This window comes from Suricata suricatta, chromosome 10 (assembly GCF_006229205.1).
Source record: "Suricata suricatta isolate VVHF042 chromosome 10, meerkat_22Aug2017_6uvM2_HiC, whole genome shotgun sequence".
Taxonomy (NCBI): Eukaryota; Metazoa; Chordata; class Mammalia; order Carnivora; family Herpestidae; genus Suricata; species Suricata suricatta.
Window position 1 is genome coordinate 131,242,787 of NC_043709.1, and position 16,342 is coordinate 131,259,128.

General features: G+C 47.6%; 1 protein-coding gene and 1 long non-coding RNA gene across 6 annotated transcripts in view; one reads left to right on the plus strand and one right to left on the minus strand.

Moving 5' to 3' along the window:
* The window catches only part of SFMBT2 (Scm like with four mbt domains 2), a 213,111-nt gene that overhangs the window by 36,662 nt on the left and 160,107 nt on the right, over window positions 1-16,342 (plus strand). The window lies entirely within an intron of this gene.
* LOC115305553 lies at window positions 5,101-6,081 on the minus strand. The gene is made up of 2 exons (XR_003914842.1): window positions 5,917-6,081; window positions 5,101-5,313 (listed from the first exon to the last, which is right to left on the minus strand). It is a non-coding gene; the product is annotated as an uncharacterized LOC115305553 (long non-coding RNA).

Consider the following 16,342-nt stretch of genomic DNA (forward strand, 5'->3'; position numbering starts at 1 on the left):
AATAATTATCAGCTACATGGCTGCAAGTATTTTTCCCGATTCTGTAAGTTATCTTTTTATTTTTTTTTTAATTTTTCAAGTTTATTTATTTATTTTTGAGAGAGAGAGAATGAGCAGGGAAGGGGCAGAGAGACAGGGAGAGAGAGAATCCCAAGCAGACTCTGCACTTTCAGCATGGAGCCCGATGTGGGGCTTGAACTCACAAACCTCAAGTTCATGACCTGAGCTGAAACCAAGAGTTGGACGCTGAACCGACTGAGCCCCCCAGGAGCCCCAAGCTATCTTTTCATGTTGATGATGATTTCTTGCTTTTTAGCCTGAGGTAGCCCACTTGTTTATTTTAAATTTGATTGCTTGTGCTTTGGGTGTCCTCTCCAACAAAATCCCCTCCAAGACTGATGTCAAGGACCTTTTTCCTCCCCACCATGTTCTTCTGGTTTTATGGTTTTTGGTCTTAGACTGAGGTCTGTAGTTCATGTCGAGTGCATCTTTGTGAGTGGTGGAAGATAGGTCCCTTCTTTTTAAAGACTGAATACTATTCCCTTTGCTTTGAATTAAGACCACCGCTGAGCGGGGTGATGTGATGTACATTATTTAATTTCCTGGCGGTCTCTGTCCTCTGACGAAGCAAACCGGTCGTGGTGGATGCTTCGTGCTGGTGGAATGTTGGGAAGACGTCCCTGCTGCTTAGGGAAGGAGAGCTCTCCTGGCCGCCCCGCTCTGCACCCGGGGGCCCCATGGACCTGCCACACACTTGGGAGGGGGCCCGCCCTCCCAGCTCATCTCACTTACGACTCACTCTGAAAGTTTGACGCATTAGCAGCTACATGCCCTTGGAAGGGCTGTACCCTGAAAGGTTTCACTTTATATAATAGATTCTCTAGTGACAATCATTTTGGAGAGAAGTTCCAGGGTGCTGAATTTTAACACTCTTGGAGCTAATGGGTTCATTTGGTAGAAATCCATGCTGTTGCTTGAGAGACAGAGAGAGAGAGAGAACGAGAGGGCACAGTTTATCAATCAATTCTTCCTTCTCGCTTGGATGGAAAATGTGGCAGCGGTCGCCGTTTCAGAAACACCATCAAATTTGTATCCTACTGACTTGGCGCTATTAGGCAAGACAGAGACACAGTTAAAATGACAAATTCCCAATGCAAAATGGGAACACCCAGTCCAGGGGGGAAAGCATTAATGTGACTGAGTGATTGGAAGCCTGCTCAAACAATAACAAGTTATGCTAATTTGAGAATTTCTTCGTGGCTCGTTTTCAGGAACTTGAGAAACAATTTAGTAGGTAATCAATATGACTTGGAAGTCTTCAGCGCAGAGAACAAAGTCAGGAAACAGCAGGTTCGTGGGGGCAAAAAGTGTTATTGATCGCTGTAGTACAGGATAATTATTGCTTTGTAGCCAGAGGCAGCCGGTGCCCCGCAGGGAATCCGGGGAATCTATTTTTGAACGAGGATTCTCATTTCTGTGGTCTTCTGTCTTCGAGAGCTAATATCATTGTACATTCTGGAACTGCACCTGGTCCGTTTTTGTTGTGGTTCAACTTGAAAGGCATCGCCGGGTGTTAACACAAGTTAAAGTCCATGACACATATGCTTTTGTTTGAGGTGCTCCCCAGTGATAGATTTTCTTCCCCATCTCAGGAACCAAGGGCTGTTTTAAAGGGAGGAACATCAGGGCCGGAGCCAGGGGGGTCTGGTTCGTACCTAGTCTCTGCCGTTAATTTAGCTCCCTGGGTGAGTTTCCTCTCCGTTTTCTCAGCTTGGAGAGGAGACTGTATGGTCTCTCAGGGGCTTTGCAGTCCGATGGGCCTCGGTTTGTGGTCCTCGTGAAGGAAAGGAGGAAGAAGGCGGCTCGTTTTCCCACGGCGTTAGGTGGGGAGCGGAGTTTCTCTTGGAGCTGGGATCTGTGGACGTGTGTACTAGGCATTTCCGTGTTACTGTTGGGGTGGTCGAGTTTCTGTGGATTGGGGGACAGATGAGGCTGGGAATTTATTCTGAGTGTCTGGTCCTTTGTGGCCGGCAATGAATTGAATTTCTTTTGATAAAGAACCCAAAGAGTCAAAAATGCGAGTTCCCTGTGGAGCCCAGAGAACCGGGAATCTTCCCTCCCCTGGTGAGTCTGCGGAAGTGGAGTGGAGTCCGTCACCGTGTGCCTCACAGCTCCAGAATACACGAGGGGGAGCAACGGGGTGAGGGTGTGGGCGATTCTGCCCACGGGAGGGAGGAGGGAGAGGGCACCTTTCCTGCTCAGACTGGGGTCATCTTGCTCAAGACCCTGGAGGAGATTCTGGGGTCGCCTCAAGTAATCTTCTGTGTTCTGAGGTCACTGCATTAAGACAGTCATTTTATGATTTTATTTTATTTTTCAATTTATTTTAATGTTTATTTTTGAGAGAGATAGAGTGTGAGTGGGGAAAGGGCAGAGAGAGAAGGAGACACAGAATCCGAAGCAGGCTCCAGGCTCGGAGCTGTCACCACAGAGTCCAACGTGGGGCTTGAACTCACGAACCTAGAGATCATGACCTGAGCCAAAGTCAGACGCTTAATTGACTGAGCCACCCAGGCACCCTTCTTATTTTTCTTCTGAGTTTATTTATTTTGAGAGCAAGAAAGAGAGATGGGAGGGGTAGAAAGAGAGGGAGACACAGAATCCCAAGCAGGCTCAGGCTCTGAGCTGTCAGTACAGAACCCGACTCGGGGCTCACACCCACGAACCATGAGATCAAGACCTGAGCTGAAGTCCGACACTTAACCGACCGAGCTCCCCTGGGCACCCCATGATTTTAGATGATAGTTTTACCAGCCGCCAAGTATCCTTTACAGTCCCGTATTTTCTTGCCTTGCTATCTGAAATGGATGTGATCTCTGAATCAATGCATGGCGTCATTATTACGCTAAACGTCACGAGGAAGAAAGCAGCATGGCAGCAGCTCTGCCTATTTAATTCGGATGTGATTCCAGTCCGAGGCAGAGAACTCCATTAATAAGGACGTGTTTAGAGAGACCTGGGGGTAGTGGCTCATGGGCCGTCCAGAGAGCCGTGTTCCTGCTCGTGAGCTAATCGGCACTCATCTCTCATATTAAAAGTATTAAGAAACATACCACATTAAAGCGTCAGTAAGTGCGGCAGAGGGTTACAGCTCTTATTAGAGGAGCTAGATGGAAAACGTTTTGGTTTAGTAAATCAATAAGGCTTGATTTATTCATAAGCACATGCGAGGCTTGCAAAGGGCAGGTGCCAAATAATTATTGTTTATGGTGATATTGTAAGGAAATCATTTAATCCAGTGACTGTTGCCCTGTTATTTATTGAGAAGTAGCAACCGTACCTCATAACGTCTGGGGTCGGGGAGCCTTGACTTCCCAGCAGGCGCCTCCCAAATCCCTGAAAGGAATGCTCTTGTGAGATTACAGGTGAGTAGGATGCTTGCCTGGATGAAACCCCCTCGGCTTATAAATTGAGAAATAGTTATGTGCGCTTTCTACTGTTGCAGTAAAAGTATTGGAATTACGGTGCCTTAGGAATCATGCCACTAATTTTTATTTTCCCCATTATTAAAATTCTGTAATTTGAATTGCAAACTCTGCAGTCTTGCCAGAATGACTCTATTTACCATTCAGAGTTGAATGAAAATTACTGGGAGTTAGTTAATATATACCTTATTTGAATAAAGGGATGTTTATTCATGAGGCGTTACAGCAAGTGTGAATATGGCCGTATGTTATGTGGGTAGAGGCAGCAGGGTTCTGAAGCCTGGTCTTAGGACCGGCTGGGGGGAATTTGGTTTTTCCCCAGAGTTGATTATAACGTAAGAGCTGAGGCATGTGGTGAGCAGGGCTGTGAAGTCGCGGACCACAGGCCTGCCCGTTGATGTAACCGCGGACTCTGAGGAGCAGAATGTGATGGTGTTTATGTTTATGACTTGAATGAGATTTTTGTAATGGGAATGGATGGTGCGCGGTAACGTGGTCTTCGCTGGTGGTCTCTGTAAACAGTATCGAGGTTTTTACTGGTGGTCCTCCGTGTACTGGAGCACCGGTGTCTTCAGGTCATCTGTCTGCTCTCGCATCTTCGGGCCCCCGCTTGCTGGTTCTCACTTGCTTGGGTCCCATAGGCAGTGGGGCCTGAGTGTCGGGCATGGATCAGGACAGCCACACGAGGCCTCATGTGGTCTCTGAGCTCGTGACCTCATGTTTCCGGGGCTCTGTCTTACAACACTCCATGTCAGACCAGACGGTTGCTCAGGCTTCCTTTGGCTCAAAAATGTTCTGAGTATAAGAATTCAAAGAGCAATGGAGAAGATTTAAAAAGGGGCTCTGAAATCCTATAAAACTGTGCTCCTGTGTTCATTTTAGCCTGTGGAAGGAAAACCAAAGACCAGGGCCGAGGAAGTCAGACCGAATGGTGCTCCTGTAAATCAAAGCCCTCTGTAGAAATAGTGGTGACTAACTGTTAGTTTATGAGTGAAACAGTCGTCTCTTCTTCTATAGTTCCTGCTTGCGGTTTGTATTTGTCTTTTGAAGCTCATTCTACATCACGTATCCCCTTCTTTGGTTTCTTGCCCAGTGAATAAGTGAATCATGAATTTTGTCCTGTGTGCATCCTGGTTCTTCAATCAAAAACAGTTTTGCTGACAAAATAATTTTATTTGGTGCCTGCTGTGTGCCAACGAACTAAATTTAACCCTATCTGAAGAACGCCCTTGTAAACTGGTCTGATTCTTTCTTTCTTTTATATTTATTTGCCTTTTTGAGAGAAAGGGAGAAAGAGAGAAGATGGGAGGGGGAGAGAGAGAGGGAGACTCAGAATCCCAAGCAGGCTCTGTGTTATCAGCACAGAGCCCCATGTGGGGCCCGATCTCACAAACTGCAAGATCATGACCTGAGTCGAAATCAAGAGTCAGAGGCTTAACCGACTGAGCCACCGAGGCACCCGTTGGCTGGTAGAATTCTTATATTACACTTGAAAATTGTGGTTTGGCAGGGGTAAATACGGTTTCTCCACGTCAGACAGCTCGAAGTAGATTTTATGGTAAGGATTCCCCGCCCCCACCCTCCACTCCTAAAATCAATGCTTTGAAAATAGCAGGAAGTTAGTAAATATTTGTTTATTGATTAGGTTGTGTCAATAAGACTTTTGAATCTTTAGACTTGAAATCTTGGAAATGTACGACTATGAAAAGTCGTAGAATTGGCTTCTTGTGGTCTTCAAGAAGAAGGAAGAACGCTAACTTGTCCAGAATGTTTTCCATCTTGTCATTTTTGGAGGCAAATAAATGGAAGAGATGGGGTCTGGAGCCTCCTTGCCAAATGGTAATCATGAGATTATGTAAAGTTATGTAAATCGTATCAGATGCTATTTGGGTGTTTCTGCAACACGAAAACTGTAAGCACGTGCACGGCACTGTTTGCCGCTGCGTTAGTCGTAAATGAATGTACTCTGCTGTGCTGCTTACTCCCGCGGCACATACTTGGAGTCAGGCTAGGGTCTGATTCTGTGCAGGATGTGGGTGGGTTAGTGCTGTGGGTCTCCGTGGCCTCTTGCTGGCTACTGTTGGTCCTTCGTCTCCCCATCAGGGCCTGTCTCCTCGGCCCCCTCTCCCCTATTGAGGGTCCTGGCCCTGGACTGCTCCCAGTGGGGTCCAGAGAGTGCTGAGAGAACCTTCCAGTCCCCTCGGGGCAGGCCGGGCTCCTGTAGCGCAGCATAGCCTCCTGGGACCCCTGGCTGTCCCCAGTCTGACTTGCCTTTGTTTTCCAGCCTAGAGCCAGGAGCCACATTGCCATCTGGTCCCCTCCCTCGGGCCTCTGACTGCCTGCTAGCTTGTGGGACTAGTGAGTTTCTCCCACCCCTTCCCCTGCCCTGGGCTCCTGACTGAGACTCTGGCTTCCTGCTGCTTCTTGTTACCTGTCCTTCCTGGCTCAAGTTTCCTGGGCTGGGCCTTGTTCCAGGACCACGCCTCCATTCAGAGCCACGCCCCCACTGTAGAGCCACACCTCCATTCAGAGCCACGCCCCCACTGTAGAGCCACACCTCCATTCAGAGCCACACCTACATTGTAGAGCCACACCTCCATTCAGAGCCATGCCTCCATTGTAAAGCCACGCCTCCAATCCAAGCGTGCCTCTTCCAGAACCATGACGTCTGTGCCGGCGCCATACCTCCATTACAGGACCACACCCCGTGTTTCAGGGTCACAGCTAGTTTTCCAGGGCCATGCCAGGGGTCCTGTGCTCTGCCTCTATCTGAGAGGTTGACAGGACCCCACCATGGAGTGTCTCTTCCGTAGCTGTGTGCTGCTCTCTGAGAGTGCGTGCCCCGGGCTTGCCTGCAAGAGAGGTGGCTAATGCAGGTAGATCTGGGTAGGAGGGTCTGTGACGCGATAGAGAGACACTAGCTAATGTGACTTCATCATGGCTTTACCTTTTTGTTTTTTAAGTTTACTTACTTATTTATTTTGAGAGAGTGAGAAATCCCTAGTCAGGGAGAGGCAGAAAGAGAGGGAGAGAGAGAATCCCAAGCAGGCTCCGAGCTGTCAGCACAGAGCCTGACACGGGGCTCAAACCCATGAACCGTGAGATCATGACCCAAGCCAAAGTTGGATGCGTAATAACTGAGCCACCCAGGTGCCCCTGTAATTTTCCTATTAATTTCAGTGGATGATTTAGAATATTTAGAGGGAAAGTAGCTTTTTTTTTGAAGACATATAATAAGATATACTTAAAGTTGTGATGTTTGCCTTTTGACTTACATTGTTTCGATCGAAAAATATTAAAATTATATAGACTAGATAATTATATTTTATCTTTTAATGCCTTGAATGATTTCTGTGCAAAGAATACAAATTTTGTGAAAATCTTGCTTTTTATTTTTTAATTTAATGGCTAATAATTTTGCTGGATTAAAGATAAGGAAAATAATTTTATGGAATAAGTACATAAGGATTTATGAATTATGTAAGTCTTTAATTTATTACTCCTCCAAACATTGCTAGCCCATCAACAGCAGGATGCACCATCATTATTAAATTTATTAATCTTTGGCATTTGGCCAACTTGTATATAAACCATAGGTTTTTACGTACTCTGTGATTCTGTTATTATGAAGATGTACTTGTCCATGCCGGAGGATGGGACATACTTTATTTCACAGCTGTTTGCTTGATTAATAACCTCAGACAATTTCCTTGTGTGGGACATGGGCCACGTCTGTGCTTTGCTGGGCCCCGTACAGTGAAAGGTGGCCTGTTGAAGGCTTCCACTCTGGGTTTTTCAAGGCTTCCGTGACCTGGACGGGGGTTACTTGGTAGGGGTCCTTTTCGGGAGCCAGTTTCCAGACCCTCACGTTCTGGGTCTTTCCTGAAACCCGTCCTCCTGAGAAGACAGTGTCGGTTCCCGCGTCCAAGGCCGGCCTGCCCTCCTGCCTTGTCATCTCGCACACAGCCTGTGGGGCACCGCACACAAAGTCTCAGCATACAACGCTTTTACGTTTGATCGTCAAAGTTTGTAAGGTTACTTCTGTTTGGATCTGGCCCAGAAATAATTTTAGTACTCTGAGTGTAAAGAAAATTTCCATTACACGGTTGGAAGGATTTTTAAAAGGTTCATCCTAGATTACATTTTTTGTTGTTGTTGCACAGGAGTCCGTTAGGATGAGCAGTAAAGCAATGAAATGAAATGGGAAGGAAGAGAGATGAAGATGTCTCATGCAGAGGGCGGCAGGGATGGGGGGTAGGTCTGACTTCGGGAGAAAGAGGAGCTTTGTGCAGGTGGTTCAAGTTGCACCTCATTATGTGCACTTAAAATGCATAGTGGCCGGGAGTGGTGGTGGGGCTCCTGGTGGCTCAGTCGGTTAACATGTCCCACTCTTGATTTCGGGTCAGGTTGTGATCTCATGGTTCGTGCGTTCGAGCCCCACATCTGGCTCTGCACCAACAGTGTGGAGTCTGCTTGGGCGTCTCTCTGTCCCTCTCCTGCTCATTCTCTCTCTCTCTCTCAAAATACATGAATAAACTTTAAAAAAATTAAAATTAAAAAAATTTAACAAATGCATGGTGGAGGGGGTCAGATCATTCCATTGGATATAGTTATGGGAGTGATATAGCATTTTATTCAAAGTGTCAAATACACAGTTATAGGAAATGACATCCTTTGCAACTACTGAAATGACTGAAAGATTTTTAGAATGGCCAATCAAAAATATGTGAGAGGGGGCGCCTGGGTGGCTCAGTTGGTTAAACGTCTGACTTTGGCTCAGGTCATGATCTTGCCAGTTGTGAGTTTGAGCCTCGAGCCTCGAATTATGGCGTGTGCTGACAGCTCAGAGCCTGGAGTTGCTTCTGATGCTGTGTCTTCCTCTCTCTCTACCCCTCCCCTGCTCATGCTCTGTCTGCCTCTGTCTCTCAAAAATAAATAAACATTGAAAAACAACAGGCCATTTTGAAAAGCTGATTAGTCCCTCCTTCCCTCCTGGGCACATATTCAGCCTTTATGATCTGGGAGGTGCACGCTTATCCCAAGGGGTAACTGCCTGAGGCCTGTCTTGGCAGGTGTCTCAGTATTCTGAATGTCTTCCCATGTCCGTCCTAGACTTGTAATTCAGGGGGTTAGAAGTTTTTTTTAGGGCTTTGGAAGGATTTCTCAGCATCGGGCTTTTGCAGAATTTATATTCCGTCATAAATTCGTTGCAAGTCTTCCTCCAGGGCTCTTTGCTGCTGGGAACACAGAGCTGGTAGAGAGAAGGGCCGTGTCCTGGCTCCGGGCAGCTCTCCTGGTCCACAAGCTATATTACTGTTGCTGCATAACTGTTACTGCATAACTGTTACTGTTGCTCTATAGCATCATTCTACCAATGATTATTTATCGAGGCCCTACTCTTTGCCCAGGAGCTTTCTTGGGGAGAATATATGATATCATTAGTAAACATTCTATACGAAGCCTATTTGTACTTTAGTCAACATTTTTGCCAATGGCAGGCACACAGATGATGGGCTTACTTTTGGAAGCCGATGTTTTATACGGCCGCTGCCAGCGTATGGGTTTATTTGTTGGTGTTTTATGCTTTGGCCGCTCCTCCTTGAAAATCTCACTCTTGTCTTGCTGAGAGGTACTGGGTATGAATTTGAAATTCTGATCTCTGGAAACTCGGGTAGCACTGTTCTTCTTGTCTGTGTGGGAACTTCTCTCTGACTGTGCGTTTTCTGCATTTTAGAAATTTATCTTTGGTTATACTAAGCATTTTTAAAGGGTGGTTGGCCCACAGCGGATGTTTAGGAGAGCTGGAGGTGGACCCGATGGGGAGAGGAAGTGTGACCGCTCACCTCTGCACCGATGGCTGGCGGGAAAGCTCTCTGCGCTGCACCCTGTTGGTGCTGTCATAACAGAGGGTCTGCTTCCAGTGCTGTGGAGCGTGCGCTTCCGGCTTTCTGGAGGAGGGCGCCCCTGGCCTGAGTCCGGTGGTCTGGCTGCAGGCTCAGCCCTGCCTCTCACTGGTCATCACCTCGGAAAGAAGTCACTTAACCTGTGTGCATCATACTCTCCGCATCTTGAGAATGGCCGACCCAGACTTGCCCTTGCCCTTGCTGGTGGCGTCAGCGCTCTGGAACGTGACGGCAAAGGGGAAGAATTCTTAGCATCCCAGTGTGTCTTTTTTTTTTAATGCTTCTTTATTTATTTTGAGAGAGCGAGCGAGCAGGGGAGGGGCAGAGAAGGAGAGGGAGAGAGAGAATCCCAAGCAGGCTCCATGCTGTCAGCGCAGAGCCCGGCGCGGGTTCTGATCTCAAGAACAATGTGATCGTGACCTGAGCCCAAATCAAGAGTGGGAACGCTTAACCGACTGAGCCCCCAGGCGCCTCCTTCTTTTCTGAAATGTGAGAGCCCCCAACGGCCCCCTTCTAGGGAGGTGTCAGTGCGGAAGCCCTAGCATCTAACAGGGGGAGCCCGGTAGTGCCTTTCCTGAGGTGCAGGGGCAAAGCTGACGAGGCTGGAGCCCGCCCGGCTCTTCCGGGCCCAGGTTGCTGGATCTGCCTTCTCCCCGTGATCTCAGCCAATTTGGGTCCTACTTCTGCTCAGAGTTACTTTTGCCTTGGGTTAGAATTCCTTACGGATCCACGATCTCGCCCATGAGGTAAGAGCAGTGAGGCCTGGGAACATTTTGTACTTAGAAGTGTGTGTGTTGGATCCTAATTCTCTCAGTTAAATCTCAGACAAGGTATCTCATCTCTAAACTTTGTGACTTCGGGATTCCCGTCGGGGCTATGATAGCTTAGCTGCCTTCTAGGATTATTTTGTGTATTAAGTGGGATTTGTATAAAGTCCTGAGAGCCTGTGCTGAGAATATAGGAGGAAATCTAGAAAGAGTCTTCTTCTTCCTGAATCCTCTGGCTGAGGATGGTATTTTATTCACTTTTATATTTTTTTGATTAATTATTTTAAAGGCTTTACTGTTTAATGAGGCTTTAGGTTCACAGCAGAACTCGGGGGACATGCAGAGATTTCCCAGAACTCCCCTGCCCTCCCCACTATCAGCACCCCCACCATATGGTCCGTGTGTTACAGTTAGTGAACCTGCATGGACTCATCAGCATCCACAGTTTACACTGGGCGTTGTGCAGTCTGGGCGTTTGGACAGACATATAATGACGTGTTCGCCATTACTCTATCCCACAGAGTCATTTCAGAGCCCCAAATCCCATGTGCCACCTGTCCATCCTTCGTCCCTCCCCACCCGAGGCGACTGCTGATCTGTTCTTGCTTCCATGGTTGTCTCTTTCCAACATGGTCGTATAGCTGAAATGATAACACCCGTCTTTTTTATGCCTTGCCCGTAGTTAAAGCTCAGTATTTGGTAAGTGGATGAAGAACGGAGCCTCTGCACTAGTTAAAAAGGCATAGCAATCGCCAACAAGAACTAATTCGTGGTAGTGTGTGCGTATTATTTATCGAAGGGCCTCTTAAATCTTCCCGCACGCATCCACACTGGCGCCCACTCCTGGACGTGGAAGCCGGGCGAGCGCTGGACACGGTGGTGAGAAGCAAGGAGAGAGAGCGTCCGTCACGGACACTTGTATTGAAGATGAATGATGACCGACAGCCTGCTTGCAGGGGAGGGGAAGGGAAATCCAGGGACCGTGGATATCAGTGGGAGAGCAGTCTGATGCCATTTATTGTAGGAGCCAGTCGCCCTGTCAGTGGACCGGAGGGTGTCGGGTCATTATACTGTCCGGTGTCAGCTGTCATTTGCGAATGCCGGATAACGGATTTATAGGACTCTCAAGCCTGGAAAATGTTTCAGTTATTTTGTATCTACTACACCGGTGGCAACAGAGGGACATAGGTGGAGAAATAAAGATTCTAAGGAATAGCGACTCTTTGGGGCGCTTGTGTGGCTCAGTTGGTTGAGCGTCTGACTTGATTTTGGCTCAGGTCATGATCTCACAGTTCGTGGGTTCAAGCCTTGCTTTGGGCTCTGTGCTGACAGTGTGGAGCCTACTTGGGACTCTTCTCTCCCCCCCGTCTGCTCGTTCCCTGCTCATGCATGTGAGTGTGCTCTCTCTCTCTCAAAATAAATAAATAAACATTTATTTTAAAAAAAAGAACTGCTACTCTTTGGCAGAAAGCTACTTTATGAGTTGAGTGTGTCCTCACTTATGAGTTGAGTGAGTCCTAAGTACCTTAGAATTCTGCAGAGTCATACCTACAGTGTCAAAGTCCCTATGCTGTCTCTTTTAACATGATCAAGTCCTGGGGGCATTGACCTGGTACACAAATAATAGATTTTAATGATTTTTGTCTTCAGCTGTGTTGGTCAGCCAGCAGGCACTTGCGTCGGGTACTGAGCCAGTGAGGAGCCAGGACAGTGTGGAGACAGAGCCTTGGTGGGGCGGGGACACCTGTCATGGTCGAGAATCAGGCTGACCCATAGGGTGGCTGGGTGAGTCCAGAGTTGAGGAGAGCCCCGGGGTGGTCCAGCTGTCTGCTGAGATCAGGTTCCTAAGGTGACCTGCTAACATCCTGTCGGGCAGTCGGTGAATCCAGTTGGGAAGCCCAAGTCAGGTGGTCCAGGCCCAGGGACAAGGACTGGCCAGAACAGAGGGTGCCCCTGATCTGTAAGATGGGCCATGTGGGAAAAATCCAGAACCTATAGCAGGATTGGGGGCTGGGCTGGGAAGCGTAACCCGGAAGGGTCAGGGCTTGCCTGGCCTCATCAACAGGGTAGACTGAGGCAGGAGGAGGGAGCTGTGGAATGAAGCCATAGGTGAGGCCCCCGGGGCCCTGAATGGATGACTGGAGTGAAGGCAGGGTGGACGGGGCTGTGTGTGTTCTAGGTCGGCTGGGCGCCTGGGGTGGCCACCTGGCCGCGTGGCAGGTTTAATTTCAGGACACACCCAGGAGAGAGGGCTCTGAGCCTGAGACTTCTTCCCACAAAGAGGCATCCTAGAAACGGATTTCTGCTTTCACAGCACCTAGTCCTGGACACACATGTGTCTGTGTTTGGTGACAGGCAGGGTGGCGATCTGCAGACTCAGCTCGGGTCTGGGGAGGGCAGTACATAGTGAGACCTGGAACCCGTGCACGTGCACACAGCGCCCTGGGCTCCAGCCTGTCCCTCGTTCCGTCTGCTCTGGCTCCCGGACCCACGCCTGGGGCTGGTTTTGGGGACTGAACTCTGGTGGGGGGCGGTAGGGGTGTCACAGAGTTTGGGAGATGGTGCTGAGGGCTTCACCAAATGGTTAGAAAACGGGCATCTGTAGCGTTTATTGACCGAGTGTCATTTTGTTGTCAATTATTCTCACGTTTATCTCTCTGGAGTTAAGGGAAGAGGCCTGTGAGTTCTCTTTGCTGTTCGGGGTGTCCTGGAGGGAGTTTAAAATGCACGGAGAGGACGTCTTGCAGGTTCGTGAGATGCCTGAGTCAGAGGGGATGGGACGGGGGAGGGGCTCGTGAGCCCCCTCTATCTGGAGTGTCCAGTGCCTTAGAAAAAAATAGACGTCATTCTTTAGAGCAGTTTTTCGGTTCACAGTGAAACTGAGGGCGAAGCACAGAGCATTTGCACACACTGCCTGCCCCAACACGTGTACAGCCCCCCAAGTCTACTCCCCTAGCCATTTGTTAAAGTGGATGAACCTGCATCACCACCCAGAGTCCACAGCTGACATTAAGGTTCCGTCTAGGTGGGGTGCATTCTCTGATCTGTAACGAGAGATGATGCTGTAACGTGCGCATGTAGTCGTCTTACTGCCCCAGAGGCCTTTGTACCCCCAGCTGTTCATGCCTCCCTGCCTCCCCCCTCCCCAGTGGCAACCGCTGCTCTGCCAACTGCCTCCATAGTTTGACCTTTCTCAGAAGGTCAGGTCGTTGGAACCATAGGGTGGGTGGTCTGTTCACTCTGGCTCCTTTTCTTTAGTGACACGCCCAGCCCGTTCCTTCGTGTCTTCCCTTGGCTGGCTGGGGCCTTTCTCACCGTGGGGGTCTGGTCTTTATCATGGCCATGGTCACGTCACTCTCTTAGAGACGCTGAGGTCCGTCGGATGCTGTAGAAACAGCCAGGTACCGTGTCCTGCACGCGCATGAGGACGTGAATGTGCCGAAGCGCAGGCCAGAGCAGCCTGTGGGCCACGGAGAGTGCCTTCCCTGGGCAGAGAATTTACAGGAGTTTTTTGTTTGTTTGATAGTTTGATTTTTTGAGAGAGAGAGGATCCCACAAGGGGCAAGAAAGAGAGAGAGAGAGAGAGAGAGAGAGAGAGAGAGAGGAGAGGAGAGGAGAGGAGAGGAGAGGGGAGGGGCTCTCCTGGGGGCTTGTGCTCACCCGACACAGGACTCGAACTCACGAACTGTGACATCATGACCTGAGCCAAAGTCAGAGCCTTAATTGTCAGACGAGCACAAATCTAGTTACGCACAACAGCTCTGAGGACGGAAAGATTGCACAAAATGAGGCCCAACTGTTTATCTTCTACAAAGATGGGGTGTTGCAGCAAGAATTCTCAGTAGTCAGCCCCTGGAAATTCTGTATTTCTGAGGAGATGTAACCAGTGGGAAGTGCTACTGAATCGAGGAGAAATATGATCTTAGGGCTTTTCATAATTATTATTTTTCTGGTTATCTCTTACCAGTTGACAGAACCATTTAGCATTGTTGAGCAAACCACGCAAATATTCTTTAAAAAGCCCATTTGCCGTAACTTAGACAATAGTGACTGATAGTCCCCAAAAGCCCATCGTGGGTTATAGAAAGGAGTTATCTCCATTAAAATCATTTTTGCTTGTTTTTTTCGCACTAGACAGTTATGTCATTAGTATCTTCTCAGCTTATCTTAGAAAATTATATGATGAGTGTCTCTTGAGGCCGTCAGGAGGCAATCTAACGTGCCAGCCACACCAGCTTCCCCCCGCCCTCACCCATCATCACAACAAAACTCTTAGAAACATCTCCAAAGAGAATACGATTTATTTAAAACCTACTTTCTGGTTTAAATGTTTTATTGTCTTTTAGAGATTAAGAGGTGATTTATACGCCTTGCTTAGTGTTATTTGGAGTGCTAGTTAATCACGCGTTTGTTTTCCGAAACGAATGCAGCAACATTTTTTACATTCTTCATCTGTACATCTAATGTGTAATTTGTTAGCCCATCAAAATTAATTTTAGATCCCTAATGTACATGGAGCTCTAGATTTATAAGTCCTGTCAATGGCTCTTTCAGTAAAGACTATGTATTTATGTTCCTTCCAGGCTGGATTTCTGCAAAGCATTTATGCAGGGAGGATGTTCACATAAATAATCAACCCGCAAATAAATGTCGATTAAACATTTTATTAACATAGCTGGCAGCAATCTCTTAACAAATATTTAAGTGCAGTGTATTAGATTACATTTGATTTTTTGGGGAAAGGCTTGTCTACTTAGCTTCCCAGTTTAGCTCATCATTCTGCTATGAAAAGAATGTTTTATTCTGTTCGCTGAAGTACACTTGACCCTTGAACTTGATGGGTTTGAACTGTGACCGTCCACTTCTATGCAGATTGTGTGCAATGAGTACGGTACGGTGCTGTGGCTGTATTTTCCTGTTGATTTTCTTAACGGCTTCCTTTTAAGAATACGGCGTATAATATATATAACATACAGACATGTACAAAGGGTGGGTTAAGTGACTGTTGATGTTATCAGGAAGCCTTCTGGCCAACAGTAGGATATTCGTGTTTAAGTTCGGGAGAGTCAGAAATTATATGTGGAGTTTGACTGCCCTGGGGGTTATCAGCATGCAAAACTGCCCGACCTCCACGTGGTTCAAGAATCAACTGTTTTATAAAGATTTTTAAGTGGTTTTTGAAGCACAGAGATTTGGCCATTATTTTCTCTTCTGATTTTTATGGTACCCTTTTTTTTCTAGACCCTCTTTCTATCTTTCTTTTCTTGTCTGGAGATTTTTACCTTATAGTTCATCTGAGGTCCTTGATCGCATGGTTTGTGTATGAGGGTACAACGTAAACTTCTGTCACACAGAGGCCCCTCAAGTACTGTGGCCCCCAGTCATTTAGATGGTTTCTGCCCTTTCCCGCATCAGGCCAGGGGTGAGTGGTTGGGGATGGTAGACCTCTGTTCTCTTGGTCTTTGTGACACTGGGTTCTCTCCATTCCGCTCTCACCACTGGATGGGGGATGCTTGGTTCTCCTTTGCATTGCCAGCAAGAAAGAGGGAAGGAGAGAGTAGAGGGCCAGCTTCTCACCTTCTGTGGGCCAGAATTTAGCACTCAGCCAAATCTCATTGCAAAGGAGGGGGAGAAATGCACTGTGTAGCCATATGGCCCAACGTTGCAGCCTAGCCTCCCGAGGTGTGGAAGATTCCCTTATGAAAAGAAGCCTGGAGAGAAGTGGTCTTCAGGAGTGGTTAGCAGTGTCTGCTACAGCGCATTTAGCTAACACACTTTTTTTTCGGATAACTATTTATATTTCCAAACATCTCAAGGAAAATGTTAAAATTGCTGGAAATATAAAAACCTGGAACCAAACTACTGTACTTTCTTCATTTGGGAGTCAAAATTCCTTTTCTGTAGTTGATAAAGTATCTTTAAATTTCTAGCCTATGGCATATGCTCTTGATTTAATGTGATAGGTGCTTTCCCGCATATTAGCTTTTAAAGAGCTTAATGGCCCAGCCTAGCATTGCCAGCCTTGCTCTTCCCTGTGGTTTAAAGGTGGAGCCCAGCAGATCGGTGCATACAAGAATTTACTACTTCCGCATTTCTGTGTGCTTAAGCATACCACATCGTATTCGGTCTAGGGTCATGTTTTTTTTGATTTTCCGGATTCCATGTTGTTTTAGCTTGCGTATATCAG